Below are 7,098 nucleotides of genomic sequence, written 5' to 3'. Positions count from 1 at the left end.
GTCGAGGGGCAGAGGTGGTGAGACACCTGGAGGGGCAGAGGTGGTGAGACACCTGGAGGGGCAGAGGTGATGGGGTACCTGGAGGGGCAGAGGTGGTGGGGCACGTGGAGGGGCAGAGGTGGTGGAACACGTGGAGGGGTAGAGGGGGCACGTGGAGGGGTAGAGGTGATGGGGCACATGGATGGGCAGAGTTGGTGGGACACCTGGAGGGGCAAAGAGGCGGAGCACGTGGAGGAGCGGAGGTGGTGGGACACCTGGAGGGGCAAAGAGGTGGAGCACGTGGAGGAGCGGAGGTGGTGGGGCAACGTGGAGGTGCAGAGGGGTGGAGAACGTGGAGGGGCAGAGGGGTGGAGCACGTGGAGGGGCATAGGGGTGGCGTGGAGGGGGAGAGGTGTTGGGGCACCGTGGAGGTGCAGAGGGGGTGGAGGACGCCGAGGGGCAGATGGGTAGGGCACGCGGGGCAGAGGGGGGCACGTGGAGGGGCAGAGGTGATGGGGCACGTGGAGGGGCAGAGGGGTGAGGCACGTGGAGGGGCAGATGTGGTGGGGCACGTCGAGGGGCAGAGGTGGTGAGACACCTGGAGGGGCAGAGGTGGTGAGACACCTGGAGGGGCAGAGGTGATGGGGTACCTGGAGGGGCAGAGGTGGTGGGGCACCTGGAGGGGCAAAGAGGTGGGGCACGTGGAGGAGCGGAGGTGGTGGGGCATCGTGGAGGGGCGGAGGTGGTGGGGGACGTGGAGGGGCAGAGGTGGTGGGGCACCGTGGAGGTGCAGAGGAGGTGGAGGACGCCGAGGGGCAGATGGGTAGGGCACGCGGGGCAGAGGGGGGCACGTGGAGGGGCAGAGGGGTGAGGCACGTGGAGGGGCAGAGGTGGTGGGGCACGTCGAGGGGCAGAGGTGGTGAGACACCTGGAGGGGCAGAGGTGGTGAGACACCTGGAGGGGCAGAGGTGATGGGGTACCTGGAGGGGCAGAGGTGGTGGGGCACCTGGAGGGGCAAAGAGTTGGGGCACGTGGAGGAGCGGAGGTGGTGGGGCACGTGGAGGGGCAGAGGTGGTGGGGCACGTGGAGGGGTAGAGGGGGGCACATGGAGGGGTAGAGGTGATGGGGCACATGGATGGGCAGAGGTGGTGGAACACCTGGAGGGGCAAAGAGGTGGAGCACGTGGAGGAGCGGAGGTGGTGGGGCAACGTGGAGGTGCAGAGGGGGTGGGGCACGTCAAAGGGCAGAGAGGTAGGGGCATGTGGAGGGGCAGAGGTGGTGGGCACCTGGAGGGGCAGAGGGGTGGAGAACGTGGAGGGGCAGAGGGGTGGAGCACGTGGAGGGGCAGAGGGATGGCGTGGAGGGGCAGAGGTATTGGGGCACCGTGGAGGTGCAGAGGGGGTGGAGGACGCCGAGGAACAGATGGGTAGGGCACGCGGGGCAGAGGGGGGCACGTCGAGGGGCAGAGGTGGTGGGGCACGTAGAGGGGCAGAGAGGGGCACGTGGAGGGGCAGAGGTGGTGGGGCACGTCGAGGGGCAGAGGTCGTGAGACACCTGGAGGGGCAGAGGTGGTGAGACACCTGGAGGGGCAGAGGTGATGGGGTACCTGGAGGGGCAGAGGTGGTGGGGCATCGTGGAGGGTGCGGAGGGTGCGGAGGGGGTGGGGCACGTGGAGGGGTAGAGGGGGGCACATGGAGGGGTAGAGGTGATGGGGCACATGGATGGGCAGAGTTGGTGGGACACCTGGAGGGGCAAAGAGGTGGAGCACGTGGGGGAGCGGAGGTGGTGGGGCAACGTGGAGGCGCAGAGGGGGTGGGGCACGTCAAAGGGCAGAGAGGTAGGGGCATGTGGAGGGCCAGAGGTGATGGGGCACGTGGAGGGGCAGAGGTGGTGGGCACCTGGAGGGGCAGAGGGGTGGAGCACGTGGAAGGGCAGAGGGATGGCGTGGAGGGGCAGAGGTGTTGGGGCACCGTGGAGGTGCAGAGGGGGTGAAGGACGCCGAGGAGCAGATGGTTAGGGCACGCGGGGCAGAAGGGGGCACGTGGAGGGGTAGAGGTGGTGGGGCACGTTGAGGGGCAGAGGGTTGGGGCACGTCGAGGGGCAGAGGTAATGGGGCATGTGGAGGGGTAGAGGTGATGGGACACGTGGAGGGGCAGAGGGGTGAAGCACGTGGTGGGGCACGTCGAGGGGCAGATGTGGTGAGACACCTGGAGGGGCAGAGGTGGTGAGACACGTAGAGGGGCAGAGAGGGGCACGTGGAGGGGCAGAGGTGATGGGGCACGTCGAGGGGCAGAGGGGTTGGGGCACGTCGAGGGGCAGATGTAGTGGGGCAGAGAGGGGCACGTGGAGGGGTAGAGGTGGTGGGGCACGTCGAGGGGCAGAGGTGGTGAGACACCTGGAGGGGCAGAGGTGATGGGGCATCTGGAGGGGCAGAGCTGGTGGGGCACCTGGAGGGGCAGAGAGATAGGGGCAGAGAGGGGCACGTGGAGGGGCAGAGGTGGTGGGGCACGTCGAGGGGCAGAGAGGTAGGGGCAGAGAGGGCCGCTTCGAGGGGCAGAGGGGTTGGGGCACGTCGAGGGGCAGAGAGGGGCACGTGGAGGGGCAGAGAGATAGGGGCAGAGAGGGGCACGTGGAGGGGCAGAGGTGGAGGGGCACGTGGAGGGTCAGAGGTGGTGGGGCAGAGATGGGCACGTGGAGGAACAGAGTGGTGGGCCACGTGGAGATGCAGAGGGGTGGGGCACGTGGAGGGCAGAGAGGTGAGGCACGTGGAGGGGCAGAGGTGATAGGGCACGTGGAGGGGCACCTGGAGGAGCAGAGGGGTGGGGCACGTGGAGGGGCAGAGGTGGTGGGGCACGTGGAGGGGTAGAGGTGATGGGACACCTGGAGGGGCAAAGGGGTGGGGCACGTGGAGGAGGAGAGGTGGTGGGGCACCCTGAGGAGCAGAGGCGTGGGGTACGACGAGGGGCAGAGGTGATGGGGCACGTGGAGGAGCGGAGGTGGAGGGGCAGAGAGGGGCACATGGACGGGTAGAGGTGATGGGGCACATGGATGGGCAGAGGTGGTGGGACACCTGGCGGGGCAAAGAGGTGGAGCACGTGGAGGAGCGGAGGTGGTGGGGCAACGTGGAGGTGCAGAGGGGGTTGGGCACGTCAAAGGGCAGAGAGGTAGGGGCATGTGGAGGGCCAGAGGTAATGGGGCACGTGGAGGGGCAGAGGTGGTGGGCACCTGGAGGGGCAGAGGGGTGGAGCACGTGGAAGGGCAGAGGGATGGCGTGGAGGGGCAGAGGTATTGGGGCACCGTGGAGGTGCAGAGCGGGTGGAGGACGCCGAGGAACAGATGGGTAGGGCACTCGGGGCAGAGGGGGGCACGTCGAGGGGCAGAGGTGGTGGGGCACGTAGAGGGGCAGAGAGGGGCACGTGGAGGGGCAGAGGTGGTGGGGCACGTCGAGGGGCAGAGGTCGTGAGACACCTGGAGGGGCAGAGGTGGTGAGACACCTGGAGGGGCAGAGGTGATGGGGTACCTGGAGGGGCAGAGGTGGTGGGGCATCGTGGAGGGTGCGGAGGGTGCGGAGGGGGTGGGGCACGTGGAGGGGTAGAGGGGGGCACATGGAGGGGTAGAGGTGATGGGGCACATGGATGGGCAGAGTTGGTGGGACACCTGGAGGGGCAAAGAGGTGGAGCACGTGGGGGAGCGGAGGTGGTGGGGCAACGTGGAGGCGCAGAGGGGGTGGGGCACGTCAAAGGGCAGAGAGGTAGGGGCATGTGGAGGGCCAGAGGTGATGGGGCACGTGGAGGGGCAGAGGTGGTGGGCACCTGGAGGGGCAGAGGGGTGGAGCACGTGGAAGGGCAGAGGGATGGCGTGGAGGGGCAGAGGTGTTGGGGCACCGTGGAGGTGCAGAGGGGGTGAAGGACGCCGAGGAGCAGATGGTTAGGGCACGCGGGGCAGAAGGGGGCACGTGGAGGGGTAGAGGTGGTGGGGCACGTTGAGGGGCAGAGGGTTGGGGCACGTCGAGGGGCAGAGGTAATGGGGCATGTGGAGGGGTAGAGGTGATGGGACACGTGGAGGGGCAGAGGGGTGAAGCACGTGGTGGGGCACGTCGAGGGGCAGATGTGGTGAGACACCTGGAGGGGCAGAGGTGGTGAGACACGTAGAGGGGCAGAGAGGGGCACGTGGAGGGGCAGAGGTGATGGGGCACGTCGAGGGGCAGAGGGGTTGGGGCACGTCGAGGGGCAGATGTAGTGGGGCAGAGAGGGGCACGTGGAGGGGTAGAGGTGGTGGGGCACGTCGAGGGGCAGAGGTGGTGAGACACCTGGAGGGGCAGAGGTGATGGGGCATCTGGAGGGGCAGAGCTGGTGGGGCACCTGGAGGGGCAGAGAGATAGGGGCAGAGAGGGGCACGTGGAGGGGCAGAGGTGGTGGGGCACGTCGAGGGGCAGAGAGGTAGGGGCAGAGAGGGCCGCTTCGAGGGGCAGAGGGGTTGGGGCACGTCGAGGGGCAGAGAGGGGCACGTGGAGGGGCAGAGAGATAGGGGCAGAGAGGGGCACGTGGAGGGGCAGAGGTGGAGGGGCACGTGGAGGGTCAGAGGTGGTGGGGCAGAGATGGGCACGTGGAGGAACAGAGTGGTGGGCCACGTGGAGATGCAGAGGGGTGGGGCACGTGGAGGGCAGAGAGGTGAGGCACGTGGAGGGGCAGAGGTGATAGGGCACGTGGAGGGGCACCTGGAGGAGCAGAGGGGTGGGGCACGTGGAGGGGCAGAGGTGGTGGGGCACGTGGAGGGGTAGAGGTGATGGGACACCTGGAGGGGCAAAGGGGTGGGGCACGTGGAGGAGGAGAGGTGGTGGGGCACCCTGAGGAGCAGAGGCGTGGGGTACGACGAGGGGCAGAGGTGATGGGGCACGTGGAGGAGCGGAGGTGGAGGGGCAGAGAGGGGCACATGGACGGGTAGAGGTGATGGGGCACATGGATGGGCAGAGGTGGTGGGACACCTGGCGGGGCAAAGAGGTGGAGCACGTGGAGGAGCGGAGGTGGTGGGGCAACGTGGAGGTGCAGAGGGGGTTGGGCACGTCAAAGGGCAGAGAGGTAGGGGCATGTGGAGGGCCAGAGGTAATGGGGCACGTGGAGGGGCAGAGGTGGTGGGCACCTGGAGGGGCAGAGGGGTGGAGCACGTGGAAGGGCAGAGGGATGGCGTGGAGGGGCAGAGGTATTGGGGCACCGTGGAGGTGCAGAGGGGGTGGAGGACGCCGAGGAACAGATGGGTAGGGCACTCGGGGCAGAGGGGGGCACGTCGAGGGGCAGAGGTGGTGGGGCACGTAGAGGGGCAGAGAGGGGCACGTGGAGGGGCAGAGGTGGTGGGGCACGTCGAGGGGCAGAGGTGGTGAGACACCTGGAGGGGCAGAGGTGATGGGGTACCTGGAGGGGCAGAGGTGGTGGGGCATCGTGGAGGGTGCGGAGGGGGTGGGGCACGTGGAGGGGTAGAGGGGGGCACATGGAGGGGTAGAGGTGATGGGGCACATGGATGGGCAGAGTTGGTGGGACACCTGGAGGGGCAAAGAGGTGGAGCACGTGGAGGAGCGGAGGTGGTGGGGCAACGTGGAGGCGCAGAGGGGGTGGGGCACGTCAAAGGGCAGAGAGGTAGGGGTATGTCGAGGGCCAGAGGTGATGGGGCACGTGGAGGGGCAGAGGTGGTGGGCACCTGGAGGGGCAGAGGGGTGGAGAACGTGGAGGGGCAGAGGGGTGGAGCACGTGGAGGGGCAGAGGGATGGCGTGGAGGGGCAGAGGTATTGGGGCACCGTGGAGGTGCAGAGGGGGTGGAGGACGCCGAGGAACAGATGGGTAGGGCACGCGGGGCAGAGGGGGGCACGTCGAGGGGCAGAGGTGGTGGGGCACGTAGAGGGGCAGAGAGGGGCACGTGGAGGGGCAGAGGTGGTGGGGCACGTCGAGGGGCAGAGGTCGTGAGACACCTGGAGGGGCAGAGGTGGTGAGACACCTGGAGGGGCAGAGGTGATGGGGTACCTGGAGGGGCAGAGGTGGTGGGGCATCGTGGAGGGTGCGGAGGGTGCGGAGGGGGTGGGGCACGTGGAGGGGTAGAGGGGGGCACATGGAGGGGTAGAGGTGATGGGGCACATGGATGGGCAGAGTTGGTGGGACACCTGGAGGGGCAAAGAGGTGGAGCACGTGGGGGAGCGGAGGTGGTGGGGCAACGTGGAGGCGCAGAGGGGGTGGGGCACGTCAAAGGGCAGAGAGGTAGGGGCATGTGGAGGGCCAGAGGTGATGGGGCACGTGGAGGGGCAGAGGTGGTGGGCACCTGGAGGGGCAGAGGGGTGGAGCACGTGGAAGGGCAGAGGGATGGCGTGGAGGGGCAGAGGTGTTGGGGCACCGTGGAGGTGCAGAGGGGGTGAAGGACGCCGAGGAGCAGATGGTTAGGGCACGCGGGGCAGAAGGGGGCACGTGGAGGGGTAGAGGTGGTGGGGCACGTTGAGGGGCAGAGGGTTGGGGCACGTCGAGGGGCAGAGGTAATGGGGCATGTGGAGGGGTAGAGGTGATGGGACACGTGGAGGGGCAGAGGGGTGAAGCACGTGGTGGGGCACGTCGAGGGGCAGATGTGGTGAGACACCTGGAGGGGCAGAGGTGGTGAGACACGTAGAGGGGCAGAGAGGGGCACGTGGAGGGGCAGAGGTGATGGGGCACGTCGAGGGGCAGAGGGGTTGGGGCACGTCGAGGGGCAGATGTAGTGGGGCAGAGAGGGGCACGTGGAGGGGTAGAGGTGGTGGGGCACGTCGAGGGGCAGAGGTGGTGAGACACCTGGAGGGGCAGAGGTGATGGGGCATCTGGAGGGGCAGAGCTGGTGGGGCACCTGGAGGGGCAGAGAGATAGGGGCAGAGAGGGGCACGTGGAGGGGCAGAGGTGGTGGGGCACGTCGAGGGGCAGAGAGGTAGGGGCAGAGAGGGCCGCTTCGAGGGGCAGAGGGGTTGGGGCACGTCGAGGGGCAGAGAGGGGCACGTGGAGGGGCAGAGAGATAGGGGCAGAGAGGGGCACGTGGAGGGGCAGAGGTGGAGGGGCACGTGGAGGGTCAGAGGTGGTGGGGCAGAGATGGGCACGTGGAGGAACAGAGTGGTGGGCC

Source organism: Petromyzon marinus, chromosome 29, assembly GCF_048934315.1.
Source record: "Petromyzon marinus isolate PM22_M1 ecotype Great Lakes invasive population chromosome 29, UKy_Petmar_22M1.pri1.0, whole genome shotgun sequence".
NCBI classification, from domain to species: domain Eukaryota; kingdom Metazoa; phylum Chordata; class Hyperoartia; order Petromyzontiformes; family Petromyzontidae; genus Petromyzon; species Petromyzon marinus.
This window is presented reverse-complemented; position numbering follows the sequence as displayed.